Raw genomic sequence first — 22,666 nt, 5'->3', positions numbered from 1 at the left:
GGGACAAGGTTCATATTCGATACTTGTCCTGGTACCCAGAAAAGACATTTCATGGCGTCCTATCCTGAACTTGTCTACTAACACCTTTTTGGTGATTCCAAAATTCAAGATGGTGATTCTTCACCAGTTGCTCCCTATACTAGGTAAAGACGCCTGGTTGGCAACACTAGATTTAAAGGAAGCATCCCTGCACATCCCAGTCAGGGAATCTTGCAGAAGATACCTACGCTTCAAAGCAACTACAAACACCATCAGTTCTCTGCACTGCCCTTTGGCTTATCTACTGCGCCCAGGGTATTCACAAAGTGCCTAGCTCCAGTCATTGCATTTTGCAGGCAATGAAATATTCAAATATACTCATACCTGGATGATTGTCTAATTCAGGCAGAAAGCCAGGACATACTGTTGAATTATCTGGCCATTGTACAAAGGGTGCTAACTTGTCTGGGGTATACCATAGACGAAAGGAAATCACACCTGGTACCCTGTCAACAAATTATATTCCTGGGAGCAAGCTTGAATACAACTTCCCAGATGGCTTTCCTCACGCCAGAGAAATTCATTTGACAACCTACTTTCAAACAAGTGGCCACAAAAACCCTGCTATTTGCAAGGCAAATACTACAAGCCTTGGGGTTCATGGCCTCCTGCATTCTTCTAATTCCATATGCAAGACTGCATATGAGGAAACTACAGTGGTATCTAAAAAGCCTATGGTGTCAACATTCTCAGGCTGTAGAAGCAATGATTCCTATCATACCTTGCCTACGCCTAGAGTTTCTTTGGTGGGCAGAGGCCTGCCACCAGAACAAGGAACTACCATTCACACTACCCTCTGCCGTCCAAACTCTAACAACAGATGCATCAGACTATGCATGGCGGGGCTCATCTGGCAGGGAAGTGCATTCAGGGCAAATGGAACCCAAGTCAAATGCACCTGCATATCAATCAAAAAGAAATGTTAGCTGTACAGAATGCTCTGACAGCCTTCAAGCACCACATTCTTTCAGGACAACTAATGGTAAAGACTGACACCACTCATGTTCATCATGTTACACTGCTGCAGTCATTACACTTGGGTTATCCTGCCGTCAGGCGGTTCCCCAGTCGGCCTGAGTTCCAAAGTCTTGGTCTGGTGTCGGTTGCTGTCACCTCCTCCCTGACGTCAGTGCAACAGGGCTATATAAGATGCAGCTGACGCCATTTTCTTCAGTCTTTCTTGCCGTGCGGTGCCTGAAGCAGAATCAGTTCGCAAGTGCCGGTCGGCCGACTCCTGAGATTTTCATTCCGAATCCATAACCGAAGTCTTCTACAAAGCTAAGTACCCTGTTGGGGAAACTTTTTCTTGCCTCAGACCGATGTCAGTAAAAGTTAATAACTGTATTTCTTGTGGGAAGCAAATACCTCATAAGGATTTCCACTCCAATTGTATTCCATGCCTAGGCCCAGACCACGATGTCACTGGTTGTCGGTTTTGTGCTAGATTTAACAAGCGAACTATTAAACGTTGGTTTGATTTTGCCCAACATTATTTTGGCAGAAAATTCAATTACACCATGCCGTCAGAACTTCCGACGACCGGATTGCATAAAAAGCACAAGGACAGGCATCCGAGGCCAAAAACTGAAGACAAGGCCTCTTCTAGGCCGGTCACCGGTTTGCAGCGAGGCACCTACGCAGCCCCTGACAACTGCTTCTACAGAACCACAGACTGCCTCTGACTCCCACATGGAGCTGGCTCGGCCTTCGGATGCTCTAGGTTTTCAGCTTACCGAAACTAACCCTTCAGAGGGAACCGAAGTAGCTGAGCAATCCACAGCTTCAGAGGGTGTTTTCAGACCTACTCAGTTAACCATTAAACCCTCTGCTAAGTCTAAGGCCCCCTTAAAAACAAAGAGACACAGCATTCTCCAGGACAGGCTTCCATGCCTAAGAAACAAATGCTAAAAATGGCCGAAGACCTCATTACCCTGATCAGGGGGTCCCATCCCCCTCCTGATAAAAGGCCCAGACAGGATGCAGACTATGAATCTTCCGACCAGGTGTCCATTTCCTCAGATTCATCCTCAGACCTAGGATATTCTTTACCCCCTTATGAGGATTCTGATGCTGAGGAATCAATTCCATCAGCCTCTCCGCCTGAGGACTACTCCTTTCGGGAGACCTTACATACCATGAGGGAGCATTTCCATTGGGAAGGCCAGAATTACTCGGAATCCAAGAAAAGGCTCAGAGACTTCCTTTTACTGCCTCAACGCAGACCCGTTGCTATTCCGCCAATGTTAGATATTGTGGATGATGTGTACACTGAATCCAGCTTAAACCCTGACTCCTTACCCCCAGTCCCAGTTAAACCTGATAGATTTTACAGAGTCCCTGACTCTCACAAATTTCTGTACAAAAGCCCTGTTGCTGACCCTGAAACTATTTCTCAGGGACCCAAAGGGATTAAGACCTCATCAGCAAAAAACCCAGTTCCCACTGACAGAGATTCCAGAGCATTAGACAGATGGGGAAGAAAGTATATACGTCTGCAACTCTAGCAATGAGAGCCTTGAATTGCCAGTTTCACATGCTAAAATATCAGCAATTTTTGATGTCTCAGTTGAAACAAAAGATGCTTCCAGATTCAGATCCTCCTAATTTTAAAGAAATGCAGGATTTATTGCATGCAGCTGAACAAGTGGGAAAACATACTTTGCAATGTGGGTTTGATTCCTTAGAGGCCTCCTGTAGAGCAGCCGTTACAGGCTCTGTCATTAGAAGGCATGCTTGGTAAACATACGTTACCATATTATGTTAAGGCCAAATTGTTGGATGCACCTTTGCAGCGGGATGTGTTGTTTGGAGTTAAGGCAGAGGAGGTATTAAAGAATATGGAGGGTAAGGCAAAATCTGTGCAAATGGTGAAAGATTTCTTACAGGTTCAACTTCCTCATTTTAGCAGAAATTGGCAAAAAAAGAATTGGTCCTTTCCAGTTAGACAGACCTCAAAGGGGCAGATATAGACGTCCAAGAGGTAGAGGTCAGGCACAAGGCCCTTACAGGCCTCGACAATGGGGTACACCAGGCCAGAAAGAAGGGGAAGACGGGCCTAAACCTTATATAAAGCAGCCTCAATGACTTTCCACTACAGCTGCCAAACAGCTCTCTCTTGGCAGCACCCTTAGGAGGAAAACTGGCACTTTTCTATCACAATTGGCATTGCATCACCAAAGACAAATGGGTTCTCAACATTGTAGCTCAAGGTTACAGGTTCCACTTTCACACTCTGCCAAGGTTAAAAGGAATGCCAAATCTGCCATCAAATCAATGGGCAGAGGCTCAAAAACAAATTACAGCACTCATGTACATGAGAGCTATTCAAAAGGTACCACTACAGGAGCAAGGACAAGGATTTTACTCAAGACTCTTTTTTGGTTCCCAGAAAGGACAAAGCCTGGAGACCCATTCTGGACCTTTCTTCTCTAAACACTTACCTGGATATTCCGAAATTCAAAATGTTAACACTACAGCAGCTTCTTCCCATGCTGGGCAAGAAAGCTTGGCTCGTGACTTTGGACCTCAAGGAGGCATACCTGCATGTCCCTATCAGGCAAAACTGCAGAAGATACCTCAGATTTCTAGCTGGTTCAATGCACTATCAATTCTCTGCACTGCCCTTTGGCTTATCTACTGTGCCCAGGGTCTTCACAAAGTGCCTGGTACCAGTAATTGCATTTTGCAGGCAAAAAGGAATTCAAATTTATCCATACCTGGACGACTAACTGATTCAAGCAGAGAGCAAGGACATTCTTCTAAAGCATCTGGCGTACGTAAAAAAGTTAAGTTGCCTGGGGTACACAGTAAACGAAAAGAAACCAAAACTAGTGCCCTCACAATAAATAATATTCCTGGGTGCCAGCTTGAACACAAAGGCCCAGATGGCTTATCTCACGCCAGACAAGCAAGGACAACTGACTCAATACTTTCATTTGATGGCAACAAAGACCCAACTCCCTGCAAGAAAAATTCAGCAAGCCTTGGGCTACATGGCATCTTGCATACTACTAATTCCATATGCCATACTGCATATGAGGAAACTACAATGGTACCTAAAGAGAGTATGGTCTCAACACTGTCAAACTTTGGAAACAGTTATACCACTAATTCCTTGCCTTGAACAGGAGTTTCGATGGTGGGCTCAAGCTTGTCACCTCAAGGGACAGCCTTTTACTCAACCCACAGCCAGGCAAACACTGACAACAGATGCATCGGATTACACCTGGGGAGCACACATGGCAGGAAAATGTATTCAGGGTGAGTGGCCCACAGAGCAAAGACATCTCCACATCAATCAAAAAGAGATGGTAGCTGTACAAAATGCATTTATACCTTTCAAGGACCTGCTGCATCCAGGACAACTACTACTAAAATTAATAATCCAGTAACCACTCCGACTCCAATAACTAATGCCCAAAGATTTAATTCACAGTGCCACAATAAAATAAAAAATTACATCCAGGTCAAGCGCTTTCATAATATCGCTTCATCAGAACAATTTCCTCAACATAACCTCAGCCTTATATAATAGATTCAATTAACTCAATTAGGTACAATCCTGTCTTTTAAAGAAACATACAAATGTCATCTACATCCTAACAGCTTCAAGAAAAAACAGTGTGCATTATAACAATATAATATTCAAACAGACAGAAATAAAACATCTTTAAAATATTTAACAGGTCTATACATAATAGTAGTTGTAGTATATATAACCTGAGACCTAACGTTTTAATGCCCTATATTTTAATTCATGTTTAATACTAATATGCTCATTTAATCCTGGGGTTTCACTAGCATTTAGTCTTAATTGCCATTTGACTTCAGCCCTCAATAATTTATTATTCCAATCACCACCTCTAAAATCATGTCCTACAACTTCTAGTATACCAAACTTAAAACTATGGCAAGGGAACATCTTGATATGTTTACATAGTGCATTTTTTTCATCATTTTTCTTAATACTATAACAATGCTCGTATGTCCTTCTACTCAATTTTCCTCTCAGTTTTACCTATATAGAATTGTCCACATTCTGAGCAAAGGGCTAGGTAAAACACCCCCATAGTATTACAAGATCCATTCATAAAATTAACCTCTCTATTATATGGACTCACAGTAATCTTAGGAACATCAATGATAAACTTGCAATAATCACATGCCCCACATCTAGAGGTACCTTTCAACTTGTTGTTGTTACTGGAATAATTATTTTCCAATAAATACTTTAAATTATTATTCATCACTCCTACCCCCTCTGCAGACAAGCCATGACCTTGTGGAACACAGCTCTAGACTACCAAGTTCATCTGCAAGCACAATTCCTGCTAGGAGAGAAAAGCACACTGGCAGACGACCTAAGCAGAAACATCATGGACCCCCACGAATGGGAGTTGAACCCACAAATGTTCAGAATGATTACACAGAAATGGTGGCACTTGGACATAGATCTGTTTGCATCCCCAATGAACTGCCAGTTACAGAAATTCTGCACAAGGAGCTACCATCCACAAGCATGGAAAGTGGATGCCCTCTTATTCAGCTGGAAAAACCTGCAAATATACGCTTTCCCTCCTTTACCTCTTCTTCCAAAGGTACTCATAAAAGCCAGGCAAGAAGAGCCAAAGATGATCCTGATTGCACCAGACTGGCCACGCCAGCACTGGTACCGAATCTTAAAGAACTTGGCACAAGAACCACCCTGGATTTTGCCTCAAATCACACAGTTGCTGACACAGCACAGCAATCAGATACTTCACAGTCAGCTAAAGACCTTAAACCTAGCTGCATGGAAAATTCCTTAGTCAAGCAAGCAATGCCTTTCTCCAAAGCTGTTATGGATGTCATTCTGGAGGCCAGAAGGCCTAGCACCAGGAAAGCCTACTCGGATAAATGGAAGAGATTCTGTGCCTGGAACCAAGCGCACAGCCTTGACCCTCTTGTCCCAAACATCCCTCAGATACTTCAATACTTAACTGAGATGCTGGACAAGGGCCTCTCCTTCTCATCCATCAGGATCAACGCCTCAGCCATTTCTGCTCATTACAACATGGAGCCACCAATTTTTTTCTAATCCTTTGCTCAAACAGTACCTCAGTGGGGATAAAAACATAGGACCGCCCCGTAGAGCACCTATACCAACTTGGGACCTCAACATTGTTTTGGAAAAATTAACTTTACCTCCTTTTGAGTCAGCTAACACAGCAGAATTAAAATACATCTCTTGGAAAACTGCTCTGCTACTGGCAATAACATCAACACGAAGAGTTTCAGAATTAAAGGCACTAATGGCAGTGGGACCTTTCCTCATCTTCCACCAGGACAGTGTGTCTTTAAGAACTAACCCTACGTTTATGCCAAAGGTGGTATCAAGTGTGGCTCTAAACCAAACAACTCACTTGCCAATTTTTATCCTAAACCACAGAACAAAGGGGAGAGACTACTACATTCTTTGGACATTCACAGGCAGTTACGCTTCTACTTGGACAAAACCAAAGCTTTCAGAAAATCTGAGCAATTATTGGTAGCATATGCTGCAGGAGCACAAGGAAAAGCCATTTCAAAACAGACTATTTCAAAATGGATGGGACATTGTATACATTTCTGCTACACTCACCATGGGAAACCTGTACCTAGCAACATTAGATCTCACTCCACCAGGGCAACAGCCACTTCAACTGCCTACCTCAGAGGAGTACCTACCAAGGATATTTTGGAAGCAACAACATGGAGTTCTGTGCATACCTTCACCAAACGTTACCATTTGCCTTTATACTCCAAATCCAGAGCTGGCTTCGCCACTGCTGTGCTGCAGGGCCTTATAGCCACCCCTAATGCCTTATAGATCCAGCCTCCCTACCTCAGCTTTGGGATTCCACCCAAGTGTAATGACTGCAGCAGTGTAACACGAACATAGTACAGTTTTGTACCTACCGTAAATGTAGATGTTCGAGTGTAAACACTGCTGCAGTACAGGTTACCCTCCCTCCTTCCCCTCTTACTTTCTGTTACGTACCTAGGTCATCTACCCTTTACTACCTATGGGGAGTATTTGCTGGTAACTAAGAATGGTTGTTTGCTAGCAGTTTGAATTGCCTACCTATTTGGGGGCACTTGACATCTGGGGCAAGAAAAACTGAAGAAAATGGCATCGGCTGGATCTTCTTATACCCCTGTCGCACTGACCTCAGGGAGGAGGCGACAGCAACCGATGCCGGACCAAGACTTTGGAACTCAGGCCAACTGGGGAACCGCCTGATGGCAGGATAACCCAAGTGTAATGACTGCAGCAGTGTTTACACTCGAACATCTACATTTATGGTAGGTACAAAACTTTATGTGGTACATAAACAAGCGGGGGGATACACATTCTTGTACCCTCTGCAGACTAGTCATGGCATTGTGGAACACAGCCCTGAGCTACCAAGTGCACCTACAAGCTCAATTCCTGCAGGAAAACTAAATACACTGGCAGACGAACTAAGCAGAAGCCTCATGGACCCACACGAGTGGAAACTGGAACCAAGGGTTTTCAACATGTTGACAAGCAAATGGGGGAGCCCAGATATAGACCTGTTTGCCTCTCCCCAGAACTATCAATTGGACAAATTTTACACAGGGACTCCCCGCAAACAAGCCTGGAAAGAGGTTTTTCCAGCTGAAGGACAGAGCATCCAATCAGTCTATGCCTTACCCCTCTGCCTCTTTCCCTACAAAGTAATACTAAAGATCAAACAGGACAACCCAAGGATGATTTTAATTGCTCTAGACTGGCCGTGCCAACACTGGTACCCCCTCCTGCGCAGTCTGTCATGGTTATCTCCATGGCACCTGCCTCAGACTCCTTCCCTGCTGTCTCAGCAGGAGAACCAGATTCTGCACCCTCAGCTTCTAACACTGAACCTTGCTGCCTGGCTAATTACTTAATCTCTCCTTTACCATCCCTCAGCAAACCTGTGTTGGATATCATTTTAGAGGCAAGGAGGCCTAGTACTAGAAAATCTTTTGCTGAAAAATGGAAAAGATTCTGTGCCTGGAACCAGTCTCAAGGGATGAGCACAGCAGCGCCCAATTTACCTCAGATTTTACAATACTTTAACTGAGATATTTCAAAATGTCCTGTCATTTTCCTCCATTAAAATCCACGCCTCAGCCATTTCAGCTCATTATAACACAGAACCACCCCTCTTCTCTCATCCACTGCTCAAGCAGTTCCTCAGAGGGGCCAGAAATTTGAGACCACCTAGGAGAGCTGCAACCCCAGCCTGGGACCTTAACTTTGTCTTGGAGAAACTCACCCTACCTCCTTTCGAGCCAGCTGCTACTGCAGACTTAAAATTTCTTTCTTGGAAAACGGCTTTCCTTTTAGGAATCACTTCAGCTAGAAGGGCATCACAAACAAGCTTGGAGAGTGGATGCTCTGTCCTTCAGCTAGTTAAACCTATCAGTTTATGCCTTTCCTCCTCTGCATGTGGTCTCCAAAGTACTACTAAAGATCAAACAAGACAGACCAAGGATGATTTTGATTGCACCAGATTGGTCACGCCAACACTGATACCCCCACTTGCGCAGTGTGTCACTGTTGGCCCCATGGCTCCTGGCTCAGACTCCTACCCTATTGTCTCAGTAGGAGAACCAGATTCTGCACCCTCAGCTTCAAACACTGAACCTAGCAGCCTGGCTAATTACCTAATCTCTCCTTTGCCACCCCTTAGTAAAACAGTGATGGATATCATTTTAGAGGCAAGGAGGCCTAGTACTATAAAATCTTATGCTGAAAAATGGAAATGATTCTGTGCATGTAACCAATCTCAAGGGATGAGCACAGCAGTGCCCAGTTTACCTCTGATTTTACAATACTTAACTGAGATGCTTCTCAAGGGCCTGTCTTTCTCCTCTATCAAAATTCATGCCTCATCCATTTCAGCTCATTATAACGAAGAGCATCCCCTCTTCTCTCATCCACTGCTGAAGCAGTTCCTCAGAGGGGTCAAGTAATTACACCCACCCAGGAGAGCTCCAACTCCAGCCTGGGACCTTAACTTTGTATTGGAGAAACTCACTCTTCCTCCTTTCAAGCCAGCTGCTACCGCAGACTTAAAATTCCTTTTTTGAAAAAGAGCTTTCCTTTTCGCAATCACTTCAGCAAGAAGGGTATCTGAATTACAGGCCCTTATGGCAGTGGAGCCTTTCATCATCTTTCATGTGGACAGGATGTCCCTTAGGACCAATCCCTCCTTCATGCTCAAGGTGGTATCCAGTGTGGCCCTTAATCAGTCCATTCATTTGCCAACCTTCATTCCTAATCCACAGAACAAACGGGAACAGATACAGCACTCCTTAGATGTACACAGACAACTTCGATTTTATTTGGACAGGCCTAAACCTCAAAGGAAATCTGATCAACTGCTGGTGACATTTGCTGCAGGGGCAGAGGGGAAGGCTATTTCAAAGCAAACCATTTCCAAATGGATAGGCCATTGCATTCATTTCTGCTACAAGCACCATGGAAAACCTATCCCACAGGGGATCAGTCCCCACTCAACCAGGGTTTCATCTATCTCTACAGCCTTTCTCAGAGGCGTCCGTACCAGGGACATCCTAGAAGCTGCTACCTGGAGTTCTGTACATACTTTCACCAGGCATTACCATCTGCCAATTTTCTCTAAAACCAGAGCTGGCTTTGCCACTGCAATCTTGCAGGGCCTTATAGCTAGTCCTAATTGTATTTAAATTCCTCCTCCCAACCTTAGCTTTGGGAATCTACCCAAATGTAATGACTGTAACAGTGAAACACGAAGAACATAGTACAGTTGTGTACACATCATAAATGTAGATGTTCAAGTGTATTCACTGTTGCAGTCCTGGTTTCCCTCCCTCCAGCCCCCTTTCTTCTTTTGGCTGTACCTCTACTCTCCCTTGTTGTTGTGTCTTTCGGCTTTTCCCGGTTAGGGGTCGTCACAGTGGAACTCCGGTCCGCTAATGATTGGTAGTTGATTTTTACGTGCCGAGTTACCAGCCCTGATGCACAACCTTCAACGAAGGTACGCCCATTCACGCATGTCTCCAAGCAGAAGACGCTCTCCCTTACTATTCTCAGAAAGCTTTTTGATGTATTTGCTTTTTTGTTGGAGGTATATCCTTGTATTTATAGTTTTAATTGCTTCCCATTAGGGGGGCACCTGACATCTGGGGCAAGAAAAACTGATGTAATGGCGTCTGCTGCATGTTTTATACCCCTGACGACCTGACGTCATGGAAGAAGGGACAGCAACCGATGCAGGACCCAAGACTTTGTTAATCAGGCCAACTTAGGCTACCTGCAAGCAGATAACCCAAATGTAATGACTGCAACAGTGAATACACTTGAACATCTACATTTATGGTAAGTGTACACCACTGTACTTTCTATGAGGCAATTTGCAACCCACCTAGTGATATAGGGGTTGATGCCTTACTTAGTAAGTTTTTCTATGATTCCTGAGTGGGGAATGATATCAAAGGCCTTGGCCAGGTCAAGATAGGCTGCATGAACCACCTTACCTTCATCCACAGCTCTGGTGACTGACTCAAAGAAGTCGACCAAGTTGAGCAGGCATGACCTACCCATTCACAAAACCAAACTGTGTAGGATCCAGAATTTGGAGATTCCCTATATCCTTGTTTTGTTAGGTCCATGATAGTGCATTCCATTACTTTGCACATCAGACTTGTCAGGCTAATGAGGCGATAGTTCCCGGGGTCTGTAGTTGCACCTCCTTTGTGGAGAGGGATGACTGTAGCAGTGCACCATCCCTTAGGGACAAAGCCTGAGGGGAGGCTGCGATTGAACAGGGCACACAGGTGAGGTTGCCAGTTCACTCTATAGTTCATGTAGAACACAGCCAGGGATACTGTCAGGTCCGCTAGAAGCTGTATTCTTAGCCTTGGACAGTGCTGATGTTCATGTTTCACTGTTACAGTCATTACACTTGGGTTATCCTGCTGGCAGGCTACCCGCAGTCGGCAGGGTTATCCTGCTGGCAGGCTACCCACAGTTGGCCTGAATTCCAAAGTCTAGGTTCGGCGTCGGTTGCTGTCACCTCCTCCCTGACGCCAGTGCGCCAGGAGTATAAAAGATGCAGCCAACGCCATTTTCTTCAGTCTTTCTTGCCACGTGGTGCCTGAAGCAAAAGCAGTTCGCAAGTGCCGGTCGGCCGACTTCTGAGATTTTCGTGTTCGAATTTCAGATCCGAAGTCTTCATTTAAAGCATTGGAGAAACTTTTTTTCTTGCTCCAGACCGATGTCAGAAAAAGTTAATAATTGTATTTCTTGTGGGAAGCAAATACCTCATAAGGACTTCCATTCTTATTGTATTCCTTGCCTAGGCCCTGATCACGACGTTGCTAATTGTAGGTTTTGTGCTAGATTTAACCAACACACTAAGTGTCGGCATGATTTTGCATTTCACTACTTTGGCCAAAGATTTAATTACACAATGTGGTTGGATAGCCATCCAACTACAGCAACTCACAAGAAACGCAAGGAAAAAGAAAAGGACAGGCATCCGAGGTCCAAAACTGGTGACAGGGCTTCTTCTAAGCCAGTCGCCGGTTTTCAGTGAGGTGCATTCGCAGCCCCTGATCCCCGCTACCTCAGAGCCACAAGCCGCTTCCAACTCCCACGTGGAGCCAACTAGGCTACTGGAAACTCAAGGTATTGGAACCTCAGAAAATATTCCCTCAGATGGGTCCAGAGCCGCTGAGCAGGCATCGGCTTCTGAGGGTGTTTTCAGGCCTACACAGTTGTGTAAAAACGACATCAGCTTCAAAGGCAAAGAGTAAAGCACCACTAAAGACAAAGAAACAAGTACAGCAATCCCATGGACAGGCCTCCATGCCTAAAAAACAGATGCTCAAAATGGCCGAAGACCTAATTATTTGATCAGGGGTTCCCAACCCCCTCCTGATAAGAGGCCTAGGCAAGAGACAGAATATGAATATTCAGATCAGGTTTCCATTTCCTCTGGCTCCTCTTCTGAACAGGAATACTCTCTTCCTCCCTATGAGGATTCTGATGCTGAAGAATCTATCCCTTCAGCCTCTCCTTCTGAGGATTATTCTTTTGGGGAAACCCTGCATACCATGAGGGAGCACTTCCACTGGGAGAGCCAAGATTACTCAGAATCTAAGGAAAGGCTCAGAGATTTTCTTTTACTACCTCAGCACAGGCCTTTTGCTATTCCTCCGGTTTTAGACATTGTAGATTATGTATTTTCAGAGTCCGGCCTGTCTCCTGACACTCTACCTCCAGCACCTGTTAAGCCAGACAGATACTACAGGGTTCCAGATTCACATGAATTTCTTTATAAAAACCCTGCTGCTGGCCCAGAAACTATATCTCAGGGTCCCAAAGGGGTCAAGGCTTCCACTGCAAAAAACCCGCACTGGACAGATGGGGGGAAAAAGATTTACACTTCCACTACCTTGGCTGTAAGGGCTTTAAATTGTCAGTTTCATATGCTTAAATATCAGCAATACTTAATGTCACTGCTTAAACAGAAAATGTTGACAAATTCTGAATGCGCAGAAAACAAAGAAATGCAGGATTTATTGCATGCAGCTGAACAAGTGGGAAAGCACACTTTGCAATGTGGTTTTGATTCTCTGGAGGCCTCCTGCAGGGCCGCTGTTACGGGTTCCGTCATTAGGAGGCATGCTTGGTTAAAGGAACAGAATCTGCCTGATCATGTTAAAGCAAAATTATTAGATGCTCCGTTACAGCATGACACTTTGTTTGGTGTTAAGGCAGAAGAGGTGTTGAAGAAAATGGAGGACAAAGCAAAATGTATGCATACAGTTGAGGATTTCTTACAGGTACAGCCACCCAGATTTAGCAGGAACTGGCCTACAAAAAATTGGTCCTTTCCAGTGTCAGACAGGCCACAAAGCGGCAGATACAGATGCCCCAGAGGCAGATCCCAGCCCCAGGGCTCATACAGGTCTAAACAATGGGGTGCCTTTACCTCCAAAAGTGGAGAAGACAAATCACAGCCATACAGGGAACAGTCCCAATGACTTTTCTCTGCCAGCACCAAGCACTTATCTTTTGGCAGCCCCCTTGGGGAAAAACTAGCACTTTTTTCACAAAATTGGCACATGATCACCCAGGACAAATGGGTCTTGAATATAGTGTCACAGGGCTACAGGTTCCACTTTCACACCCTGCCAAGGGCAAAAGGTATGCCAGACCCACCACACAATCAATGGGCAGAGGCACAAAAGCAAGCGTCATCTCTCATGGACATGAGGGCCATTCAGCGAGTGCCGCAGCAATAGCAGAGACAAGGATTTTACTCGAGACTTTTCTTGGTACCCAGAAAGGACAAAGTCTGGAGATCAATACTGGACCTGTCTATTCTAAACACATTTCTGGTCATTCCAAAATTCAAAATGTTGACTCTGCAGCAGCTTCTGCCCATGCTGGGCAAGAAGGCTTGGCTTGTAACTTTGGACCTAAAAGAGGCATACCTGCATGTCCCAGTCAGACAGTCTTGCAGAAGATGCCTCAGATTCATAGCTGGCTCAATGCACTACCAATTCTCTGCACTGCCCTTTGGCTTATCTACTGTGCCCAGGGTCTTCACAAAATGCCTGGCACCAGTAATTGCATTTTGCAGACAGAGGAATTCAAATATATCCTTACTTGGACGACTGCCTTATTCAAGCAGATGACAAGGACATTCTATTAAAGCATCTGGCATTTGTAAAAACACTACTAATTTGCCTAGGGTACACAGTAAACACAAAGAAATCAAAACTAGTACCCTCTCAAGAGATAATATTCGTGGGTGCAAGCTTAAATACAACTGCCCAGATGACGTATCTTGCGCCAGACAAAGGCAACAGACTTCTTAATTCAAAATGTTGGCAACAAAGACCCAGTAATCTGCAAGAAAAATTCTGCAGGCTTTGGGCTTCATGGCATCCTGCACTTCTCTTTTGGGGAAACCCTGCATACATTGAGGGAACACTTTCACTGGGAAGGCCAAGATTATTCAGATTCCAAGAAAAGGCTCAGGGAATTTCTTCTGCTCCCCCAGCATAGGCCTCTGGCTATCCCTCCTGTTTTAGATATATTGGATGATGTGTACACAGAAGCCAGCCTTAATCCTGATTCTTTGCCTCCAGCTCCTGTTAAACCAGACAGGTATTACTGGGTTCCTGATTCTCACCAGTTCCTATATAAAAGCCATACTGCTGACCCAGAAACAATTTCACAGGGTCCCAAGGAATTAAGGCCTCTACTGCTAAAATCCATTACCTTCAGAGAGAGATTCCAGAGCTTTAGAAAGGTGGAGGAAAAAGGTGTACACCTCGGCCACTTTAACCATGAGAGCATTAAACTGTCAGTTCCATATGTTAAAGTATCAACAGTTTTTGATATCTCAGCTGAAAAGCAAGATGACACAACCAGAACAACCAGATTTAAAAGAGTTGCAGGATTTGTTGCATGGTGCAGAGCAAGTGGGAAAACATACCTTGCAGTGTGGTTTTGATGCTTTAGAGGCCTCATGTAGAACTGCTGTTACGGGGTCTGTTATACGTAGGCATGCTTGGCTCAAAGAGCAAACCTTACCAGATCATGCCAAAGCTAAATTATTAGATGCACCTCTTCAAAAAGATGTATTGTTTGGTGTTAAAGCTGAGGAGGTGCTAAAGAAAATGGAGGAAAAAGTGAAATCAATGCAAACAGTGAAAGATTTCCTGCAGGTACAGCCTCCACGTTTCAGCAGAAACTGGCCTTCAAAAAATTGGTCCTTTCCAGCCACGGACAGACCTCAAGGGGCAGATACGGCTTTACCAGAAAGGCTCATCCAGACTCTGCTACACTTTGCTGTGAAGGAAAGGTTAGTTTGCTTTTATTTTTTGTATTACTGTATTTCCTTTCTATATTTTGAATACTGTAGTTTGTTTTCTTTACCTTGTGTTTTGCTTGCATTCTGTTTTAACAGCATATTAAAACTTCAAAAGAAACCACAGCTCTCTCTCTTCTGAGTCGGGCAGAATTTTTTCCCACCCTCCCACTCATTTAAGTTGTCTTGTTAAATACCACTGTCTTTCTAGTTGCCCGCCTCTTATGTTAATCTGACCATATATCTCATTTCTCTCTACTTTCACTGGCTTATGTGAGTAATCACAAAATCATCATTTTTGAAATCCCACCCCTTCAATTATTTAAATTTATTGGCCATCCTACAGTATTTCATAGTACCAAAATACAAAAGTGACCACCCCTTTCAATCCATCTTGCTGTTTTAAAAATAGTAACTCTCCACTAAACCTTAACTTTTTAAGCAGGTAAAACTCAAGTTACCTACTTTCACATCTAACTTCTCTAGTGCACACTGCAGAGTGCATTCTTTTCAATCTTACCTTTAGGCATCCCTGTGACTAGCACTTTCTCTAATACCCGCTGGAAAGCACTAGGAAGCCTTAAACTCATACAAACACTGAACTCTCCTTGTTAACAAGGAGAAATTAATAGTAGGCACTAAACAGCCTATAATTGCAAAGTACCTTGCTAAGGAAACAGCTCCTATACTTTACAAAGAAAAAAAAAAAAGCACCAAACCAGGCATGTCCAAGGGTCAGTTTCCGGTGATTTCTCCTGTCCACCTGATGAATCTGGGCATACTGGGGCAATGCAGCAATTGCCTCATGTACACAGACAACCCTCTCCTCCTACCACCCAACACTACAACCTGTGAGAGATGCACTTACATAGCCAAAATGGAAGCAAAGCTCTCTCCACCCAAGATTGTGCTAAACAGTCAAGAGGAGAAGGTTAACACCCACACTACACCTCAAGCAACACATAGCCCTTCTAAACCCGCACCACCAACACCCACATATAGCAACACTAAATCCACATATGCAGAGGCCCTTAACTGTAACCTGCCCAAGCAACAAAGACCTCTGAAGCTGAAACACAAACAAACACCAATCACAACCAATGTGTCACATAGTTCACAACACCAGTGTGCCACCCAGCAACAGCCCCTAAGGCAAGACAATGTACCTAACACTTTAGTCATAGGTGACTTTATAGTCCGGCACACTGATGTCCCTCTCACCAGGTTGAATAAGGAGAAAATTACAGTCAGCTGCCTGTCAGGTGCCAGGATCCACCACATAATGCATGCACTCAAGTCACTCCACAACAAGTACAAATATGACTCTGTCATTGTCCATGTTGGAGTGAATGACTTGAGACGTACCTCCCTGGACTACATGAAAAGAGACATGGAAGAGCTCTCAGATCATGTGGCCCAGGCAGGTATGACCCTAGCCCTGAGTAGCATCCTGCCTTCGCCCAGAATGATACCACAATATAAGGATAAAATGATTGACTTCAACAATTGGCTAAGCTTATGGTGTCATTCAAAGGGGATCCAGTATCTGTCTGCCTGGGATGACATGATTGACAGACCACGATGCTTTGCCAGAGATGGTCTGCACCTGTCGCCCCTGGGATTCAGGTTACTGGCTAAGGCTCTTGCCACCCCTATAGTGCCTTTTTTAGGAAAACTTCAAAGGACAAAACCACCACCGTAACAGGTACAAGCATGCAAAATCTGAAGGTAATGCTACTCAATGCTAGAAGTCTAAACCTCAAAATCTCTCGAGGCACTCCTAAAAATGGAGAACATCGATATCTGTGCAGTAACTGAGACCTGGTTCAAGGCTCCATAGAGCACCCCTGCAATACCAGGCTACAACTCTTACCACACTTTTCGGCCACCAAACCAGGACCGAAACACTAAAGGTGGAGGAGTGTCAATATTCACCAAGGATATTCACACCACCAGGCTAGTTGGCCAACACAATGCGTCTGAAATTCTCCAAGTGCAACTAACACTAGGTAAGACTGCAATCCAAATTGTAGCTTGCTACAGATCCCCCACCATACCCCAAGATTCTCGCTACACCTTTCTAAACATACTGGAAAATATTAAGATAGAACCAAACACCCTAATACTGGGTGATTTTAACTACCCTGCCATTAACTGGGAAAACTACTCCTGTCCCAACACCTTTGCGCAACGGTTCTTGGAATTTATAAATTCCAACGCCCTGGATCAACTAATCCATAGTCCCACCAGTTGTTCCAATATCCTAGACCTGGTCATTACCAACATGGGAAATCAATGCTCCATACCTATGGTCACCCCCTCGTTAGTCAGGTCTGACCATAAGCTAATCACCCTTAACATCCACATCCCACCCCCATCCCCCCAGTAAAGAAACCACCATAAAAAACTTCTCCAAAGCCAACTTCATGCTACTCAAGTCAAAAGTGACAAACTTCATGACACCCATGCAGACGGGAACTGAAAGTTCAACTGCTGAATCCTACACTAAGGCACTGTACGAGCACATCCACTCATGCATGAATCGTGCCATCCCAAATAGAACCAACATGCTCTCATCCAAAAAAAGGAAGCCAATCTGGTGGTCCCCTGCCATAAACAAACTTTACAACAAAAGGAAGAAACTTTTGCAGAAAAGAGGAAAATCCCAGGATGCAAAAAACTCCCTTACTAGCCTCGGTAAGAAACTGAGATGCCTCATAAAATCCTCCAAAGCTAGTTATGAAAATAAAATTGCCAAAGATTCCAAAGACAACCACAAAGCATTCTATAACTATGTCAAGAATCTAAATGGCAATGCTCAGATCTGCTCTGAGCTAAAACAGAATGGCATTAAATATACTGATCCGAAGGATATTGCCAATATCCTGACAGATTGATTCAGTGCCAACTTCACCCCCCTCTCACCCCCTAAATGGCCCATCTCAATATTGGAAGATTGCCAAATTCCAGTAATAATGGCCACACAGGTACAAAACGCACTCTCTAAAGCCAAGAATACAGCATCCATGGGACCAGATGACATCCCGGGCTGTGTACTGCATGAACTACAATATGAACTGGCACCTCACCTAAGTGTCATGTTTAATCATAGCCTCACCTCAGGTTTCGTGCCCACTGAGTGGCGCAAAGCTACAGTTATCCCAATCCACAAGGGGGGATCCACCTTGGATCCCGGAAACTACTGTCCCATCAGTCTGACAAGCCTTATCTGCAAGGCCATGGAGCGTATTATCATGGAAGTTATAAACAAAGACATTGGCAACCTTCAAACACTGGACCCCACCCAGTTTGGGTTTGTGAAGGGCCAATCTTGTCTCCTGAACCTGATTGACTTCTTTGAATCAGTCTCCAGAGCCATGGACAAGGGTAAGGTGGTCCACACAGCCTATCTAGACCCTGCCAAGGCCTTTGACACCATCGCCCACTCTGGAATCATAGATAAACTTACTAAGTTGGGCATTAATCCCTGTGTCACCCAATGGGTTGCTAAATGGCTTACTGATAGATCCCACACTGTAAAAGTAGCCGACTCCAAATCCAGCTCCAGACAAGTGACAAGTGGAGTACCTCAGGGTTCAGTCCTGGGGCTGCTCTTGTTTGGCATCTACTTCTCTGAAGTACAGGTCAACACTAAGGGACTCTGGCCAACAAAGTTTGCAGATGACTGCAAACTGGGAGCCATTATTGAATCCCCAAATGATGTGGATACTCTACAAAAGGGCCTTACAGAAACAGATGCTTGGTGCCAGAGCCATGGGCTCAAGCTCAATGCCAAGAAATGTATTGTTATCCCCTTTGGAAAAAAACATGTATCCATGAATTACCATATAGGTGGCAGTACACTAAACACAGAAAGTGTGATAAGAGACTTAGGGACATAGGTGGACAGTGGTCTCACCTTCGATAACCACTTTGCCACAACAGTCAGGAAATCCTTCTATGTGGCACACCTCATCACGAAGGGCTTTTCAACCAGAAAAAAGGAGGTCATTGTCCCACTGTACTCATCCCTCATTAGACCCATTATAGAATACAATGCCCCATTTGGTATGTACCTCTCAAGACATCTGCAACAACTGGAAAGGCCTCAGAAATACCTCACTAAAAGAATCACAGGCCTAAAGCAGATGCCCTACGCTGACCGCCTTAAAAAACTCCAGCTATACTCTGTCACATATCGTCTACTCAGAGGCGATCTCTGCTTAACATACAAGGCCATGTCAAACCCAGAGCTGTTGGACATGCTACACTTAAAGAAATCCCAATCCCTCAGAGCTACACGCTCCAGGGATCTAAACCTTGTCATCACAATAAACAAAACATGCTGGAGGGATAGGTTCCTGACCCAGAGACTCCCCAGACTCTGGAATAGATTGCCCATACATGTCAAGCAGAGTGCCTCTTTGGACCTCTTCAAGAGGAACCTTGACGATTGGATGGGAGAAAGGAAATTCACCTCAGGGATCACGTCAGTCGCCCTGCTAGACAGGGGTCCAGGAAAGTAAATAATGTGGGAAGAAATAGCCAGGTAATTGTTATGGCTAGGCTTGTATAGGCCCTAGGGCTGATAGCCTAGTACCAACCTATGAACCTATGAACCAAGGGGCAGAGGGCAACCTCAAGGATCCTTCAGAGACAGACAGTGGCAAGCACCAACCCCAAGAGGTGGAGAAGATAGATCACAGTCTTTTAGAAAACAGACACAATGACTTCCCCCTACACCTGCCAAGCAAAGCTTTAATGGCAGCACCTTTGGGTGGAAAATTGACGTTATTCTCAAAAAATTGGCATATTGCTACAAAAGATAAATGGATTCTGGACATTATAGACAGAGGCTACAGGTTCCACTTTCACACCCTTCCAAAAATGAGAGGCATGCCAAACCTGCCACAAAAATCAAAGGGCAGAGGCACAAAAACAAGTTTCAGCTCTCATAGACATGAAAGCAATTCAAGAGGTACCTGCAAAAGAACAAGGTCAAGGGTTTTATTCCAGACTATTCCTGGTACCGAGGAAAGACAAAGATTGGAGACCTATCTTAGACCTATCCATCCTAAACACATATCTACAGGTGCCAAAATTCAAGATGCTCACATTACAGCAGCTTCTTCCCATGCTGGGCAAAGAGTCTTGGCTGGTAACATTGGACCTCAAGGAGGCATACCTGCATGTCCCTATCAGACAAGATTACAGAAAATACCTCAGATTTCTTGCAGGTTCAACCCATTACCAATTCTCTGCATTGCCCTTTGACTTATCTACTGCGCCAAGAGTGTTTACGAAATGCGTGGCATCAGTAATCGCCTTCTGCAGACTACAAGGGATACAAATCTACCCATATCTGAATGACTGCCTGATCCAAGCAGATAGCAAGGACATACTACTGCAGCACCTGGCATTTGTAATAAAACAGTTGAACTTCCTGGGATACACAGTCAACAAAAATAAATCAAAAATAATACCCTCTCAACAAATAATTTTCCTGGGTGCCAGCTTGGATACAACCACCCAGATGGCCTACCTCACGCCAGACAAACAAGGGCAACTGTCTCAATACTTCAGAAAAATGGCAACTTACACCAGGCTAACTGCAAGGAAAATCCTGCAGGCTCTTGGATTCATGGCATCTTGCATCCTACTAATCCAATGTGCAAAGCTGCATATGAGGAAACTTCAATGGTACCTGAAAAACTTATGGTCTCAACACAGCCACAGCTTGGAAACAATTATCCCACTCATTCCATGCCTTCAAAAGGAATTTTTGTGGTGGACTTAAGCTTGCCAAAGAAACACAGGTCTTCCTTTCTGTGTACCTCCAGCAACTCAAATCATCACAACAGACGCCTCAGACTACGCCTGGGGAGCACACATGACAGATCAGTGCATTCAGGGAAAATGGACCCGAAAAGAGAAGCACCTCCACATCAACCAAAAGGAAATGCTAGCCATGCAAAAGGCTATTATGACCTTCAAATACCTACTGCATCCAGGCCAGCTATTGATAAGGACAGACAACACCACAGTTATGTGGTACATAAACAAATAGGGGGGAACTCATTCATACCCCCCTGTGCAGGCAAGCCATGACCCTATGGAACACAGCACTGGAATTGCAAATTCAACTGCAGGCACAGTTCCTGCCAGGGAAGGAAAACACACTGGCAGACAACCTAAGCAGAAATATGACCGATCCACACGAATGGAAGTTGCATCCTCAACTTTTCACAAAGATAACTCAGGCATGGGGAACAGCCAGACAGATCTCTTTGCTACCCACAGAAATTTCCAGTTGAAAAAATTTTGTTCAAGGACCTATCATCCACAGGCCTGGAAAGTGGACGCACTTTCCTTCAGTTGGGCAACACTGACCGTCTATGCCTTCCCGCCTCTTCCTCTGCTGCCCAAAGTACTATTAAAAGCCAGAGTGGAGAGGCCGAAAATGATTCTCATCACTCCAGACTGGCCAAGACAACACTGGTATCCGCTCCTGAGGAGCCTGACACACTCCCCACCATGGAGCCTACCTCTAGTCCCTCTTCTGTTGTCCCAGCACAACTACAAAACCCTTCACAGCCATCTCAAAACTCTAAATCTAGCTGCATGGAGAATTCCTTGATTTCCCAACAGTTTCTCCTCTCCAAGGAGGTGCAGGACGTCATCTTGGAGGCCAGAAAACCTTCGACTAGAAAGGCTTACTCTGCCAAATGGAAACGATTTTATGCCTGGAATCTCGAAAAGGGACAGAATCCTTGGGTAATAAATATACCTCAAATTTTTCAGTACCTAGCTGAGATGTTAAACAATGGACTTTCCTTCTCCTTCATCAAGATCCACGCTTCAGCCATTTCTGCACAATACAACACAGATCCTCCATTATTCTCTCACCCTCTCTAAAGGCAGTTCCTCAGAGGGGCAAAGAATATAAAACCCCCAAGGAAACCACCAGTCCCTGCTTGGGACATCAACTACGTACTGGAAAAGCTGACCCTTCCTCCCTTCGAGCCAGCTTCTTCAACAGAGTTACAGTACTTGTCATGGAAAACAGCCTTTCATCTGGCTATCACCTCAGCACGCAGGGTTGAGCTTCAGGCCCTCATGGCTGTGCAACCATTTATCATTTTCCATCAGGACAGAGTTTCCTTACAAACCAATCCTACCTTTATGCCAAAGGTAGTATCCAGTGTAGCTTTGAATCAGACTATCCACTTACCTACCTTTTATCCTAATCCACAAAACAAAGGGGAAAGACTACTACATTCCTTGGACATTCACAGACAACTACGTTACTACTTGAACAGAGCAAAACCATTCAGCAAATCTGAGCAACTCTTTGTGTCCTATGCTGTAGGTGCTCAGGGAAAGGCTATTTCCAAACAGACCATTTCAAAATGGATAGCCCACTGCATACGCCTTTGTTACTCATTTCATGGAAAAACTGTGCCTGCATGCATCAGATCCCACTCCACCAGAGCCACAGCTACCTCTGCAGCCTTCCTCAGGGGGGGGTCCCTACCAAGGACATTTTGGAAGCAGCCACCTGGAGTTCAGTGCACACTTTCTCCAAGCCCTATCACCTCCCACTATACTCAAAATCTAGAGCGGGCTTTGCCACAGCAGTCCTGCAGGGCATCCTAGCCCCTCCTACTTCCACTTAGTGCCTACCACCCTTACTTAGCTTTGGGATTCTACCCATCTGTTATGACTGCAGC

The sequence above is a fragment of the Protopterus annectens genome, chromosome 5.part0, assembly GCF_019279795.1.
Source record: "Protopterus annectens isolate FY-2018-M chromosome 5.part0, PAN1.0, whole genome shotgun sequence".
In the NCBI taxonomy this organism is placed as follows: Eukaryota; Metazoa; Chordata; order Ceratodontiformes; family Protopteridae; genus Protopterus; species Protopterus annectens.
This window is presented reverse-complemented; position numbering follows the sequence as displayed.